Below are 17,211 nucleotides of genomic sequence, written 5' to 3' on the forward strand. Positions count from 1 at the left end.
ATCAGAAACCAGAATTGTTCACTTAACCCAATGTAAAATGGTTCTTTAAATGAAAACACAGTAGTTTCACTTTTTTTCAGAGTATGTAAATGTATCTCTGTTATGACACTCTCATGCCATACACTATGTAAAACTACTCAAGGTTATGACATTTTAACCACGGTGGCTTCTGAATAATCCTCTTTTTCCAGATCACTTTCGGCAGTGCTATAGGTGGACAAGAAGTTCAGAGTTGTAAGCGCTAGAATATGTCGACACAAACCCAAAAAGAGTTCATGTTTTAAAAAGAGTTTCCTAGGATATGTCTCAAAGTCCTGCTTAAAATTTAAATGTATACGGTAATCCTTTGGCACAGAGGAGCAGATCTAACTTCTGAAGCCACAGGAAGCCTTCTGAGGTAAAGGTGGCAAAGCTCACATTCAGATATGCCCTCTTTGTATTTGATCTGTGTGTGTGTGACTGTGCGTATGTTGAAAAGAGTGTGTAGAATGTGTGTGTCTGTGTGTTGCAGGAGCACCATCAGCTCTTACCGTGTCCAGGCATGGCAGGTCAGACCTCATCCTTCCTGACAGCGTGGTATTTATGCAGCAAAGCGCAGTGATGACATCTTATCAAAGTTGAGGCAGAGCTGCTGAGTTCAGGTTTACACTGACGGGTCACTCTGTGTTCTGCTTCTGTCTGCTTAGCACTTCTTCTGCTCCAGGCTGATGATGGACGCCGCTGCTTCAGACTTGAGGCTGTGTGGATCAGCATGTTTAGCTTCTTCGTCTGGTTTTTTGGGACTCCTTGAGACCATCAGTCTGAAGATTTCAAAAATGATGATGACTTTAATTATTTATTGGACAAATGGAGGAGTGAAAAAGCATGGTGGCCAAACAAACATTGACTTTTTCGAACCTGTTTAGTTTAGTTTAGTTTAGTTTAGTTTAGTTTAGTTAAGCTTTGTTTCCTTTTAAGTTTTTTTTTTTTGTTTCATTTAGTTTCAATTAGTTTTTTTTGTTTTTGTTTCTTTTAGTTTAGTTTTAGCTAGTTTGTTTTGGTTAGTTTTAGTTTGTGTTCGTTTAGTTTCAGTTAAATTGTTTTTGTTTAATTTAGTGTGTTTCAGTTAGTTTGTTTTCGTTTTATTTTGTTTCGTTTCAATTTGTTTGTTTTCATTTCTTTTCACTTAGTTTGTTTTTATTTTTTATTTTAGTTTCAGTTAGTTTGTTTTCGTTTTATTTTGTTTAGTTTAGGTTCAGTTAGTTTGTTTTTGTTTCTTTTAGTTTAGTTTCAATTAGTTTGTTTTTGTTTCGTTTAGTTTAGTTTCAGTTTGCTTGTTGTCATTTCTTTTTAGTTAGTTTTGTTTCATTTCAGTTTGTTTGTTTTCGTTTCGTTTCCATTTGTTTGCTTTTGTTCCATTTAGTTTAGTTACGGTTTGTTTGTTTTTGTTTTATTTAGTTTAGCTTAGGTTTGTTTGTTTTTGTTTCATTTAGTTTAGGTTTGTTTTTGTTTTGTTTAGTTTCAGTTTGTTTTTGTTTCATTTAGTTTAGTTTAAGTTTGTTTGTTTTCATTTTGTTTCTGTTTTTTTTTTTGTTTGTTTCATTTCAGTTTAGCTTAGGTTTGTTTTTGTTTTGATTAGTTTAGTTTCAGGTTGTTTGTTTTCCTTTTGTTTCAGTTTATTTTTGTTTAGTTTGTTTGTTTTCCTTTAGTTTGAGTTAGTTTGTTTTTGTTTAGTTTTATTCAGTTTAGTTTTGTGCAGTTTGTTGCATATAAGGGGGGGATGGGGGGATTATAGATGACGGGCGTTGGATGGCAGAGGGGTGTCGTAAAGAGGGTTGAAGAATCACGGAATAAAAGTGAAAGCAAACAGCGAACGGGGGAGGAGGGCGGTTGAGGAGGGGGATCGGTAAAATGAGATGCTGGATTAGATTATAGAGGTTCTGGATCCAAATCTGGCGTGTTCTAGCACTAATAAAGCCCTGCTTTGAACATAACCACAGCATTATGATGTATGTACATTTATAGCAGATTTTTATTTTTGTATTTTTTCCTCATTCTTGTGGATAGACTGTAAACAAATAGTCTTTGATAAGAAAATCATTGAATCATTTGTTCAAGTCAAATATGTGATTAATGTATTGAATCATTCATTAATTTGCAAAACCAGTTCAGTTGTTCATGCAGATAAGTGGAAATGACTAAAAGTCATCAAAATAATTAATTCAAGGACAGTAATCCAGGACTGTAATCCACCTGCTTTGGGCTATAAACTGAAGGAATATCTTGACTGATTTCAGAAAACAATCTTTATGTAGCTCAACACAGAAACAATAGTGCCATAGTTTTCATAAACAATGACTATAAAACTTTTGTATATTATGTTACTTCACAGCTCGGCTGATGTCAAATCTGAGTTTACAAAACAGTGACGGTGAAAGTGGAAGTGAAAGAAAACAAAACACCTGTTTATACTGATCCGTCTCTTGTTTTCTCCATTTCTTCAAACACTTCAAAATGCCTTTGGAACAACACTGAATGTGCAAAGCAATATAAATACTAGAACTGACTCCACAGATCTCATGTAAATCTTATTCAAACTCGCAAGATACAGCTGTGGTAAATAATTTTATATTTGTCTAAATCTCACAACTAACACATCGGTCTTTTCTACACAAAAACATCCTCGTTGACTGCTAAATTAAACTTGTAATGCATTGATAAAAAAGGATAAGGCTGGTTTGAGCCTCGTCTGGGTGATTTGGCATTTCTGTGTGGAGTTTGCATGTTCACCCCATGTTTGCCTGGGTTTCCTCTGGGTGCACAGGTGAATTGGGTGAGCTAAATTGGCTGTAGTGTATGTGTTTGAATGAGAGTGTATGGTTGTTTCCCAATAATGGGCTGCAGCTTGAAGGGCATCAGCTGTGTAAAACTTATGCTGGATAAGTTGGCGGTTCATTCCACTGTGTGTATATATATATATATATATATATATATATATATATATATATATATATATATATATATATATATGTGTGTGTGTGTGTGTGTGTGTGTGTGTGTGTGTGTGTTTGGGGTACTTTCATTAAAAAAAAAACTATAGTAAGCTATTAAACAAACACACAAATAAACAAATAAACAAATGAATGAAAATTAACAAAAAATGAATAAATACATAAATAATAAATAAATAAATAAATAAATAAATAAATGAAAAATAAACAAATTTTTAAATTAATTAATTAACGAAAAATAAATAAATAAATAAATGAAAAATACATGAAAAACAAATAAAGGAAAAAAAAACATAAATTAAAACAAATAAATAAGTAAATAAATAAATACATAAATAAATTAACGAAAAAATAAGCATAAATAAATAAATAAATGAATGAATGAATGAATGAATGAAAAATAAATAAACAAACGAAAAATAACTTAAAAATGAAAAATAAACAAGTAAATTAATAAATGAATGAAAAATAAATAAATAAATGAATGAAATTTTTTTTAACAAAAAACAAATAAATAAATGAAAAATGTATAAATAAAAGAATGAAAAAAAAGTTAAGAAAAAAATAAATGCATGAAAAATGAATAAATAAACATTTGGTAAAAGAGTCGGTCCATCAGTCAGTCAGTCGACAGCGGCCTCAGGTAGATTTACACGAGAACAGCAGATGAGAATGGCACTCGTGAAAGAAATTTGAAATCTCAAAAAGCGACACAGCAGCCTCTGGTGGATTCTGCAAAAAAAATGTAGCTCCTAGGAAATATTCGGCGCTCTACAGAAATGTATATAGGGATACGTTTTCAGAATGAGCCTGGGTTGGTATATATCCTTGTGTTTTATCACAGAAAAGAGCATTAAAAGCAAAGCCTGGATAGATGCTTTAGTCTTGCAGGCTATTTTCTGCCTTTATCTGTTCTCCTTGTCCCTTTGCTCAATTGTCTTAGCCCATTTTCAACATATCAATCATCCCCTGACCATTGAAATCACAACATGTTATCAGCATTTGTCTGATTGGGTCATCAGTGTCCACGGGGATGTTTTGGGGATGTGAAAATGACATTTTCCTTTTTAACGCTTCTCTGTCGTCACTAAAGTGTCCTTATAACCCTTTTTGTTGATCAATTTTCTCCAGAGAGACCTGTTTGAAAGCAATTATCTCACATCTCATGAAAGAAATTGTGGGTTTATGACCGGATCCTGAGGCGAGGAGGAGGGCCGAACACGTGGCCTGTAATTTTTTGAAGTATTTTTGAAGGCATCAGGTGGATCGTTTGTCATCTTGATATCCATTAGAGTCGCCAAGGCATGTCCCAGCCAGTAATTCTCAAGGTAATTCAAGCACAGACTTGTTTGACACTGTCCGACGCAGGCTTGAGGTTGACAGTTTAGGACGTTTCAGCCCCAAAGAGACTTTTTAGATGTTGTTTACACACTAGATGTGTATCGCAGAGTGCTGAAACAGAGGTAAAGACTGAAGCTATAACCTTGGCACAGTATCAGATCTTGATTTTGGAGGTCATAGCATAATCAGCAAGTACCATCTCAAAAGTACAGCAAAAACGAGGCGTTTGACTAATGTCTAAACACCTTAAAATTGACATAAATAAATGCATTTAAAAACAGTCGAGTCTGACTTCTAGTGGACAATTTGTTGAAAGTGCTTTCATTTGTTTAGTTAATCATTTTGTACTTTAAACAATGGAATAGTTTTTTGCACAACAGTAATGTACACTACCTCAAAAAACTCTTGTCGGCTATTCAAGTTTTAGGAACAACAAGTAATGACTTCTAGACGATCATTTGGTATCAGAAGTGGCTTATATGAAAGGCAAAGACCTCTAGATTACACTTATTTGACCAAAATAAAATATGATCATGTCTTGATTTTAAATTATTTACAATTCTTCATCTTATTTGTTTTACCCCAGACATGCTCAATAATGTTCATGCCGGGTGACCGGGTTGGCCAATACTTTTCCTAGATGTGGAGGCTGAAATATGGGAAGGAGTACCCTGCTGAAGAATTTGCCCTCTCCTTTGGTTTGTAATGTAATGAGCAGCGCAAATGTCTTGATACCTCAGGCTGAATGTAACCACAAACCATGATTTTTTCTTCACCAAACTTGACTGATTTCTAGGTGGATCTTGGGTCCATGTGGGTTCCAATAGGTCTTTTGCAGTATTTGGGATGATTGAGATGCAGTTCAACAGATGATTCATCAGAAAAATCTACATTCTACCATTTTTCCAAATGATCAACGAGAAGTCAAGTTGTTTGTTGCTGTTCCAACTGAGATTGATGACAAGACTTTTGTCAGGTAGTGCTCAGCAAATGAGTACATCCCATTTTGAAAAATTGACTATTTTTATCCATTTCTCAGTGAATATAGCTCATATATTTCAGTGAATTTGAACAAAACAGATTTATTAAACAGATATACTTATTGAGATATTTTTTTGTCACTGAACCTCTTTAAAAATAAAAAGATAACATATTTAAATTCATTCCAAATATTGGGGAAAACAATTACAAACTACAACATTTCAACAAAATTTTTAATCAATTTTTGATTTCTCTTGAATTTTGCTCTTTTTATTTTGTATTTTATATTTTGTTAGATTAGTTCCAGATTTGGTTTCAGCACTGACGTTTACTCTACACTGTAAAAAATGCTGGGTTCCACAAAATTCTGTCATAATTCTGTCATAATTCCATCATCTAGCACAAATCGATTAAGTTAAGGTAATCATTTTGACAATTTTTTTTAAGTTTGACAAGAATTGTTTTGTTTCAACAAATTTGTAAATTAGGTAGATTAAACCATCAGCAAAAGTCATTTTTTGAGTGTAACAAAATAAAAGCACAAAAAAAAGCTTCCTATAGAAAATATGAATCTAAATGAGAGATTTGAGAGAGGTGTACTTATATACGGTATATTGAGCACTGTAAAATAAGTAAAATAAGCACTTAAAAATAAGGCAAGGCAAGGCAAGTGTATTTATATAGCACATTTCATACACAGTGGCAATTCAAAGTGTTTTACATAAACAGGAATTAAAGAGACAAGTGTAAGAAAATAAAAACAAATAATTTAGAATTAAATAATATATATATATATATATATATATATATATATATATATATATTTTGGAAACTTTCACTGTAATCTATGAAAGTCTTGTTTAAGAAACACTCATCTGCAAACATACACTCAAAAAAAAAAAAAGACTAATTGGTCTTAGTATTTTATTTTAATTTTATTTTTGCTTGGTATACAGCCTGAATTTAATCAAATTTAATTAAGTAATGTACAGGCAGAATGTGCATTTGTTATCTTCTTTTTTAAGGTGTTGCTTGCAGGATCTACAGTAATACGCTTCCAATATGTATATATAGGCTCTCAATAATAATAAATATGGGGGCGATATGGTAGCTCAGTGGTTAGCACTGTCACCTCATAGCAAGAATGTCACCGGTTCAAGTCCCAGCTGGGTCAGTTAGCATTCCTGTGTGGAGTTTACATGTTCTCCCCATGATGGTGTGGCTTTCCTTCGGGTGCTCTGGTTTCCCCTAAGAGTCCAAACACATGCGATATAGGTGAATCGAATAAACTAAATTGGCCAAAATGTATGTGTGTGAATGCAAGTGTTTGGGTGTTTTCCAATGCTGAGTTGAGGCTGGAAGGGCATCCTTCAACACAATTCCTTCAACACAAGCTGTTCTCCCGGGCACTATAATGGAAAAAAAGATGTCTGGGATTGTGGGTGACTACAAAACGTTTAATCACGCTTCTCCCAACGTCCCAATTAATCGGCTGCCGATCTGTCACCATCCATCATAATCATTTTAATAGCGCCTCCTGTTGACCTGATCATCTGGATACCTGCTGCACCTCCGTTTTTGCATTTTTCAGCCCATTAATTTAACAAATTTTAATTGTGTACATTCTTGACAGTTTTAATTTCCCATACTCTCCACGTTTATGGCTGCGTGCTTTTTGTCTTCTTCTCGAGAGCTGTCAAATGTACATCTGGGCTTGATAAAGCAGCGCAGGGTTTAAACAAACAAAGCAATGTTTGCCAAACCCATTACACGTAATTTTAGAAAAAGAAAAAGAAAAAGGTTTTCACTGTAACTCATGCACATCTGGTGTGTGTTTTTAATGGTGTGCATTTGTCTTCACTGGTTTGAGATGTAAAATTCCAAGTGAAATCATCTCAAAAAACAAAACACACAAAAAAAAACAACAAAAAAAAAAATAAAACACTGGAAATGAAATATCGATGGTGGTGCAGAAAAGTTACACGTAATTACTGTGGACACATTTGGCTGCCGGGGCAATCAAATTCCTGTTAAATAGGTTTTAAACTATGTTTACAAAAAATGGTTCTAATTTACATTATAAACCATAAAATGAAAAAGACGTTTATTGTATTAATGTATTTTATGGAATTGGTTTTAGTTCAAATCATTATTACAACCCCATAAATCCACAGATTTCCGATAAAATAAAAAAAAAAAAAAGTCCACAGATTCTGTTTAGCATTGGTTATAACTTTTGTATAAGTCTTCGTTTTGTTTAGTTTTCATTTTGTTTAGTTTTAGTTTAGCATAGTTTTAGTTTTAATTTAGTCTTCGTTTTGTTTAGTTTTAATTTAGTTTAGTTTTAGTTTAATTTTAGTTTAGTTTTAGTATAAATTTTGTTTAGTTATCATTTAGTTTAATTAATTTTTTGTTTAGGTTTGGTTTAGTTTTCGGTCTCATTTTGTTCAGTTTTTGTAGTTTAGTTTTTTTTTGTTTAGATTTAGTTTAGTTTAGTTTAGTTTAAGTTAATTTTCATTTAGTTGGGGTTGCTTTTCGTTTAGTTTTTGTTTAGGTTTAGTTTTTGTTTTTGTTTTTGTAGTTTGGTTTAGTTTAGTTTAGGTACGTTTTAGTTAGTTTTCAGGTAGATGTTCATTTAGATTTAGGTTTAGGTTTAGTTAGTTTTCGTTTAGTTTTAGTTTTCAGTTTCGTTTTGTTTAGTTTACATTAAGTTTAGTTTAGTTTTCCATTTCCATTTCGTTTTTTGTTTCATTTTGCTTCTGTTTCATTTCGGTTTCATTTTGTTTCATTCCATACAGATTACGCTCTGTTCTGTTCTGTTTCCAGTTTTGTTTAGTTTCATTTTGTTTCATTTTGCTTAGTTTCATTTCATTTTGTTTCATTTTGTTTTGTTTCGATTCCTTTGTTTAGTTTAGTTTATAGCTTCATTTTGTTTAGTTTTATGTTGTTGTTTTTCCCAGTCCAACCAATCAATACATGAAAATTATTGATTATTGCATTATATAGATCATTATAATAATTATAATTATAATTATAATTATTCCTTCAGGTGCAAAACAAGTTTACTTGTTCACACATTTTAGAGATAGAGAGAGAGAGAGAGAGAGAGGGAGAGGGAAAGAGAGAGAGAGAGAGAGAGAGGGAAAGAGAGAGAGAGAGATGGGGGGAGGGAGAGGGAGAGAGAGAGAGAAATGGTTTTCGCTATAATTCATACACATCTGGTGTGTTTTTTAATGGTGTACATTTGTATTTGCTGGTTTGGGATGTAAAATTCCAGGCGAAAAAAAAAAAACACTGGAAATGAAATATCGGTGGTGGTGAAGAAAAGTGACACGTAATTACTGTGGACACATTTGGCTGCCGAGGCAAACAAATTCCCGTTAAATAGGTTTTGAACTGCGCTAGTGAGATTAATCACCTCTCTACGAGCACAGCCATATGTGTGGGATCAATCACAGCCCCTCATCGGGCAGCTTTGATGCAAATATATGCACTTATTTAGCCTTCGCTTTTATGTTTTCATTCTTTCGGTCGGATCGGCCTGCTTTCCAATCTGCATCTCTGCTGGATCCCATTAGCGTTTTAACAAAGGGTGCTGATACAGGTCGCCGTAATAGGCCTGGCTTCAACCTTCCAGGCAAGAATTTCGTTGCCTCCCTGTTGAGTTTCTCCTTTAGCTCACAATACAGTACTTTCCTTGTGCCCTCAGCATGGATTCATAGAAAGCGTCATGCTAAAACACGTGTGATTTTTTGCTTGTTTATTAGTTCATGAGCCTTGAGATCAGCCATACAAAGTAAAAAAGGCAAAGTCCACGAGAAAATTGAGCCAAAGATGCACTCATCAAATGTGTTTTGGGATTTGTTTTTAATACATACACTGGCAATAAAGTGGAAGAGCGACCTCCAGTTTCAGTGGCCTTGGTGTTTATTTGGATTTTTAACAACCGTTTTGTTTTCCATTTATTATTCTTCAATAAAGAGTTCAAAGCCTTGAACTGAGAGAAGCTTTGGGAAGAATCATAACACTGAAAAATTTGACTGAAAGATTTGTAGAAAAAATTAAACAAACAAACAAGCAAACAAACAAACAAACAAACAAACAAACAAACAAACAAACAAACAAACAAACAAACAAAAAAATAATGAATGAATGAATAAATAAATAAATAAATAAATAAATAAATAAATAAATAAATAAATAAATAAATAAATAAATAAATAAATAACAGCTATATTAATAATTCTATTAATAATATTATCATTAACAACAACAACAACAACAACAACAACAACAACAACAATAATAATAATAATAATAATAATAATAATAATTATTATTATTAATATTAATATTATACAAATAATAGTAATAATAATTATAGAATACGAATAGAATAATGATGAACATAATAATAATAATAATAATAATAATAATAATAATAATAATAATAATAATAATAATAATAAATAATAATAATAATAATAATAATAATAATAATAATAATAATAATAATAATAATAATAATATTAATAACAACAACAATAATAATAATAATAATAATAATAATAATAATAATAATAATAAACAATAATAATAATATCATCATTATTATTGCAATTATTATTATAAATATAATAATAATAATAATAATAATAATAATAATAATAATGAGTTATTAAAACTATTACGTTTAGAAATGTGTTGAGAAAATCTTCTTTCCGTTAAACAGTAAAAAGGGAAACGGGATACACAGGAGGATAATTCAGGAGGCCTAATAATTCTGACTTCAACTGTATCTTTCACACGGCGGATACTCTGGCTGCAAGTAACTTAACTAATCTCTTTTTACAGTGTTGGCTCTTTTCATAATGTATGCTTTCCTGAGAAATCCCATCTTTTATGTTATTGTTTGAAGCTGAAAACAAACTAACCAGTACATAACACTGACAGGCCATCCATGAGCTTTGAGCTTGTTCATCTAAAAATCAATTTCTCTGTGGAGCAAATGAATATTTATTTGTTTTATTTCTTTACAGGAAAATCAAAATATAAACTATAAAATATAAACTATCTATAATATAGATAAATAATGCAAACACACATACAGTACCAGTAGAAACGGGAACACTGGGACACAAACTCACATGTTTCTATCAGTGCGTGTTTATTCCCATCTGACCGCGGTTCTAAACAAATTCCTCTGAAATATCTCTCCATCACAAACCCATCCACTTGAGTATTTCTTTTTCAAGTGGAAATACTCAAAACACAGATGGGGTTAAAAAAAGAGAAAGAGAACCAACAAGGGAAACACAAGAAGAAAATCTTTCTGCATCCAGAAAAAATAAATGAAATACCTCTTTTAAAAAAAAACATCAGGGTAAAAGTACTGGCCGCTGTTCATTTTGGCCGCAAATCAAACACATCTGTTACCTGTCTGTACAATATCTCACTAGTCTAAATCAGTACAATGACCATATACAATTTTTTTATTACACTATATACAATATTTTATTACACTATATACAATAATTCCCACTGTTAACTTATTACCCGGCTTATTAACGTTATAACTGGCTTATTACTGTTTATTCTTAAATAATTAGCTGTTTATAAGCACTTTAATGTATTTTATATGATTTTATTTAAGTTACTTAATCCTACCTGATACCTAAACCCAACTATACCTTACTTGTTACTAATAAGCAGCAAATTAGGAGTTTATTGAGCTAAAATCTTAGTTAATTGTTTGTTAATAGTAAGAATTGCACTTTAAAGGGTGACCAAAATGTTCTTCTTCTAAAAAATAAAAAATACATGTAATATACATCTTAGTTGGATCCCCGTACATTAGTATGAGTCCAGAGTAATTTAATTCAGCAAGTTAAGAGTTAATTTCATTTTAAATTGACCAAAATGTTATTTAGAAAGAAAATGCTTGTAAAATACATCTTTGTTGGATCCCATTAGTATGAGTCCAGAGTAATTTAATTCAGCAAATTAGAAGTTTATTAAGCTAAATTGTTTATTGTTTATTGTTTGTTGATAGCAATAATTTCACTTTAAAGGGTGACCAAAATGTTCTTAAAAATACATGTTGGATCCCTGTACATTAGTATGTATTCAGAGTAATTTTATTCAGCAAGTTGAGAGTTTATTAAGCTAAAATCTTAGTTAATTGTTTGTTAATAGCAAGAATTTTATCTTAAATTAAAGTGTGACCAAAATGTTCTTAGAAAAAAATGCTTGTAATATATAATCTTTGTTGGATCCCTGTATATTGTTATGTGTCCAGTGTAATTGTATTCATTCACTCGGTTACTGTAAAACCAATAATTAAAAAAAACGTCAAGACAACTAAAAACAAACTAAAAACAAACTATACAAACTATACACATTTTAACTTATATTTTAAGCAGTTTGCAAGATAAAATGACTAGACAAGGTCATTTAATTCCAAACAAACAAAAAAAAAACTACAAACAAATAAAATATTATAAATAAATATTTATAAAAAATACAACTAAATTAAGGCAGCATGCCTTTTTTACAGGGTTTTTTCTGAGAAAAATACGCTTTAATAACTATCAAACATTGTTTGCAATGATTTAAAGAAAAATCACACAAAAATGTCGTTCAGCTTAGCAATATTTGCAAGAAATCATTTGATGACACACACACACAAATAAACACAACACAGACACAGACACAGACACACACGCACAGACACGCACACACACACACACACACACACACACACACACACACACACACACACACACACACACACACACACACACACACACACACACACAAACACACACACACACACACACACACACACACACACAGTTGAAGTCAGAATAATATTTTATATACAGTATTTTTTTTTTCACCAATTTCTGTGTAACGAAGAGAAGATTTCTAAACATAAAAAGTTAATCACCAATTTCAGACGAAATCTGCGGACGTTTTTTGCTTTTTCTGCATAGAATTTTGATAAAAATCAGCAGATTTCTGATGAATGATTTTGGGAGTATCATAACTAAAATCTAATATGTGAAATAAAAAAATAATATCTTTTAAACTTTTATTTAATGTTTAAAATGCAAATCCAATTAGATCCACTTTATTTGGTACACAAAGCAAGACTCGTATATATCTACTAAATGAGAAAAAAAATATTCCTTTACAAACAGCATTGTACATAAATCGGATGAATATTTTAACATTAGTCAATAATATTACTATACTTAATTAAAAAACTGAATAAACAGAGATTTACACACATTTACTCAAGTAAATAAACAAAATTAATGATGGGCTAGAAATATGTGGAATTCTGCATGTGCAGATTCCGTGTGGGCCTACTCATTTCTAATAACTGATATGTTTTATCTTTGTCATGATGACAGTAAGTAATATTTGACTAGATATTTTTCAAGACACTTCTATACAGCTTAAAGTGACATTTAAAGGCTTAAAGTGACATTTAGGACTTTTTTCTTTTTTAAATGATGTTTAACAGAGCAAGGAAATTTTCACAGTATGCCTGATAATATTTTTTCTTCTAGAGAAAGTCTTATTTGTTTTATTTCGACTAGAAGGAAAGCAGTTATTAATTTTTTAATCACGATTTTAAGGTCAAAATCATTAGCCCTTTAAAATATATATTTTTTGATAGTCTACAGAACAAACCATTGTTATACAATAACTTGCCTAGTTATCCTAACCTGCCTAGTCAACCTAATCAACCTTAAATGTCGCTTTAAGTTGTATAAAAGTGTCTTGAAAGATGTCTAGTCAAATATTATTTACTGTCATCACGGCAAAAATAAAATAAATCTGTTATTAGAGATGAGTTATTAAAACTATTATGTTCAAAAATGTGTTGAAAAATCTTCTCTCTGTTAAACAGAAATTGGGGGAAAAAATAAACAGGGGGGGCTAATAATTTAGGGGGGCTAATAATTCTGACTTCAGCTGTACTATTTTACATTAAGTACAGGCCAGAAAAGTCAGTTATTTTATTTTTGCATAAACACTGAATGACAAAGGCTTTTCTAATTTTCAAAAAAATTATTTATACTACATTTAACTGCATTTGAAAAGGTTTCTAAATTTTATTCAAAGCACACATCTCATTTTTTAACCTCCATATAATATATTTAATTGTATTTTATTCAGAAAAAGTGTTAAAAGCATCACTGTAAAAATGCAAGGTTTCACAAAGTCATGTTGTCCCAGCACAAATGGATGTATTTATCTTAATTGTTTAAATTTAAGTGGATTGAAGTTCTCCCCCCCCAAAAAAACACAAGAATTGTGTTCATTCAGCTTATTTTAAACAAAACTTATCCTAAAAAACAGCAAAAATCCTTTTTTTTTTTTTTTTTTGAGTGAAGTCTATCAGTTTGCAGATAATTAAAGCACATTTTGTTTCCCTGTTCCTTTGGTTATCAGAGATATTTTTATATATTCTTCCAAACTTTAATGATTTAAACAATGTTCTGCACATGCCGTGATTTCTGCCAGAGCGTCGCTGACGAAAAGAGAGGAACTGTCAAGAGTGAAAAGCTTACCAGCGTTTTTTTTTTTTTTTTTATGCACGTCTGCTACTCCACTACCTCAGAGGAAATGAAGGAATCATAGGAGGCAGTTAAGATTAGCATCTGAAATAGAGATGTCACGACTGTAATTTAATGAAATCTATCTTCGGGAGTATTTGCTACAGTTTTTTTTAGATTACTCAGGTTCGTTCCTGTTAGCTGCTTCGCTTCAGCAATTCCCGGCCGGTAATTCTCAGTCCTTCCCATTACCGCGACCCTTTTCCATGCGGACAGAAGATAACAATAATAACGTAATCTATAAATTACAGGCTGCATGTTTAGCATGTGTGTGTGTAGCTTAACGAACGACTCGCAGGCCTTCCGGATTCTCTCGGCGATCTTCAGAGGACACTGTACGGAGTAAACATCATTTCTTATTCATGTACATCTCGCAAATGTGTGCCAGTGTGATTTCTTGGCTAATTCAGGGTGTTCTTTCAGGATGCCAATCTAGTGTGTCATCCAGTTATTTATATCCTGCTAAATCTGAGATGCATTTACAGTTGATGTCGGAATTATTAGCCCCTCTGTATATTTTTCTCCAAATTTCTGTATAAAGGAAAGAGATTTTTTTCAACACATTTCAAAATCATAATAGTTTCAATCATTTCTAATAACTGATTTCTTTTTTCTTTGCCATGATGACAGTACATAATATTTCACTAGATATGTTTCAGGATACTAATATTCAGCTTTAAGTGACATTTAAAGGCTTAACTAGGTTTATTAGGTTAACTAGGCAAGTTAGGGTAATTCATTAATAAAGGCAACCCATTTCATAATGATGGTTTGTTCTGCAAACAATCGAAAAATTATATATAATAAAAATAATAGTAATAATAAAAACTGCTTTTATTCTAGCCAAAATAAAACAAATAAGAAATTCTCCCAAAGGAAAAAAAAATATTATAGGACATGCTGTGAAAAAGTTCTTGCTCTGTTAAACATTTAAACATTTGGGAAATATTAAAAAATATGGCTAACAACTTTGGCTTTAACTATAACTGCACAGGGAATAAGAGGAGATGCTGATTGGTTCTGACAATAAGCCACACCCTCTTAGTTACTGTTGCAAGAAATTAGAGTTGGTAACTGCAACAGTAAAAGTTTTCAGTGTGAAAAGCTTGTTTTAGCTTGTTTATATATATATATATACAAACACACAGTTTAACTCAGTTAAATCAGAATTATTAGCTCAACTTTCAATTTGTTTCTTTTTTAAATATTTCCCAGATGAAGTTTAATAGAGCAAGGAAATTTTCTCTGTATGTCTGATTATATTTTTTCTTCTGGAAAAAGTCTTATTTGTTTTATTTTGCCTAGAACAAAAGTAGTTTTTAATTTTTTAAACACCATTTTAAGGTCAAAATTATTAGCCCCTTTAAGCAATTTTTTTCCCGATAGTCTACACAACAAACCATCATTATACAATAACTTGCCTAATTACCCTAACCTGCCTAGTAAACCTAATTAACCTAGTTAAGCCTTTAAATGTCACTTTAAGCTGTATAAAAGTGTCTTGAAAAATATCTAGTCAAATAATATTTACTGTCATCATAGCAAAGATAAAATAAATTGGTTATTATAACTGAGTTATTGAAACTATTATGTTTAGAAATGTGTTGAAAAAATTATCTCTCCCTTAAACAGAAATTGGACAAAAATAAACAGGGGGGCTAATAATTCTGACTTCAACTGTACATAAAATATCTTTCATGGACATCAGATTTACCTACAATTATAGAATGACCCAGCTAGCTGGCACTATAGTAGTATATTTAAGTTTTTATTACAGTAAATTATAACAGAATCTGTGGTATATTAAAATATAATATAATACACCCTACAACACTACAGTTTTGGATAAATAGTTTATATTACCTAATATTACCATTGATATATCACTATAGAATTAACACAGCAGATTAATTCAAATACTTTACTATTGTAAGGTTTAAAACATTATAGTATTTTTTTTTAATTTTTTTTATGAGGGATATTATAAAAACATTTAAGACCAACATTGTTAATGTAGAACACAGAGTATGAGTAATAACAATTAACAAATGTTGCTAAATCTGATTAGCTTTAGCTTGTGTTAGCACAAGCTAGTTTATTTTATCAAACGTACCAGGGAAATACAAACAGTTTATATGTGATGTTAGCAGAGTTAAAATCATTCAATTTAACTAGCCCACATGAAAAAAAAAAATAAAATAAAAAAATACTATACCTTCCTATAGTAAACACTACAGTAAAGCATTACAAGTACTGTGTTTTTGAACAATACTACAGTAAAGTATTTTATTTAATCTTAATTCCTTATTTAATCTGCTCTTTAGTTGCTATTGCAACACAATAACTATATTGAAACAGACTAATAATCTTATACAGTAAGTTTTCTATAGCAATACTATAGTATAAAACAATTACTACAGTAAACTTTGAACTATTCTACAAAGCACAGTTTAACAGTTCAATATAACAGGTAATACTGTAGTATTCATTAACAAACTACCGTAAATACTATAATATACACATAACTATAGCATGATTCAAAACCACTTCAGTATTAACTGAAATTAACACAGTATTTTTTCATGTGAGAGAATAATTGGGTATTAAAATTGTGTTTTATTTCTGCCCATCCACTCAGGATACCTGGAATTAATTTTACCACAACCCCAGAACCCCTTCAAATGTTTCCAAATGGCACACGATGTCTAAAAAGCTCTTGACCCCATGCATCTGATCCTCGACTGCCATTGGCTCATCTGCTATTGAAGGGAGGGGCTTACCAGTAGCTCAGTTCTCTTTCACATACTGTAGACTTAACCCACCCCTGTGTTTCTGCAATGTTCCTAAACTGCACAACGATGCTGAAAGTTGGTGGAAAACACAACAGATTCCCTTCACACTGCTGGGAATTAGACAAGCGGGTCACATGTGATCTATCCCACACCAAGTGTCAGAAGAGCAATGAAAGAGAATTTACAATCAGAGAGAGAACAGACTTTAACAAGACAGTACAAGCATGCTGTTGCGTAATTGCTTCTACATCAAAGGTGTTGAGACAAAGGTTTAGTTTACCCGAATGTGAGAGTTCTATCATCATTTAATCATCTTTTTTTCCCCCTGTCTTTACAGTACATGCAAATTGAGATCATTTGCTTTTTCCATCTCACTAACTTGGATGGTGGTTTACAGTCAAGCAGAAAATAGGCAACATAAAAGTGGACCATGTGACTTGTGTGCTATATTCTGTCTTCTGAAGCTATATGATAACT

At 31.4% G+C, this 17,211-nt stretch overlaps 1 long non-coding RNA gene across 13 annotated transcripts in view; it reads right to left on the reverse strand.

The window, feature by feature from the left end:
• Positions 1–17,211, reverse strand: part of LOC137495912 (uncharacterized) — a 453,250-nt gene that overhangs the window by 332,809 nt on the left and 103,230 nt on the right. For 10 of the 13 annotated variants that reach the window (XR_012407549.1, XR_012407545.1, XR_012407546.1 and 7 more), the window contains exon 6: positions 531–800. The exons of 2 other annotated variants lie outside the window; for them this stretch is intronic. This is a non-coding gene — a long non-coding RNA (uncharacterized lncRNA). Of the gene's footprint in view, positions 1–530; positions 801–6,444; positions 6,561–17,211 lie in introns of all 13 variants that reach the window. One more of the 13 variants, XR_012407547.1, reaches the window with a different exon arrangement.

This window comes from Danio rerio, chromosome 6 (assembly GCF_049306965.1).
Source record: "Danio rerio strain Tuebingen ecotype United States chromosome 6, GRCz12tu, whole genome shotgun sequence".
In the NCBI taxonomy this organism is placed as follows: Eukaryota; Metazoa; Chordata; class Actinopteri; order Cypriniformes; family Danionidae; genus Danio; species Danio rerio.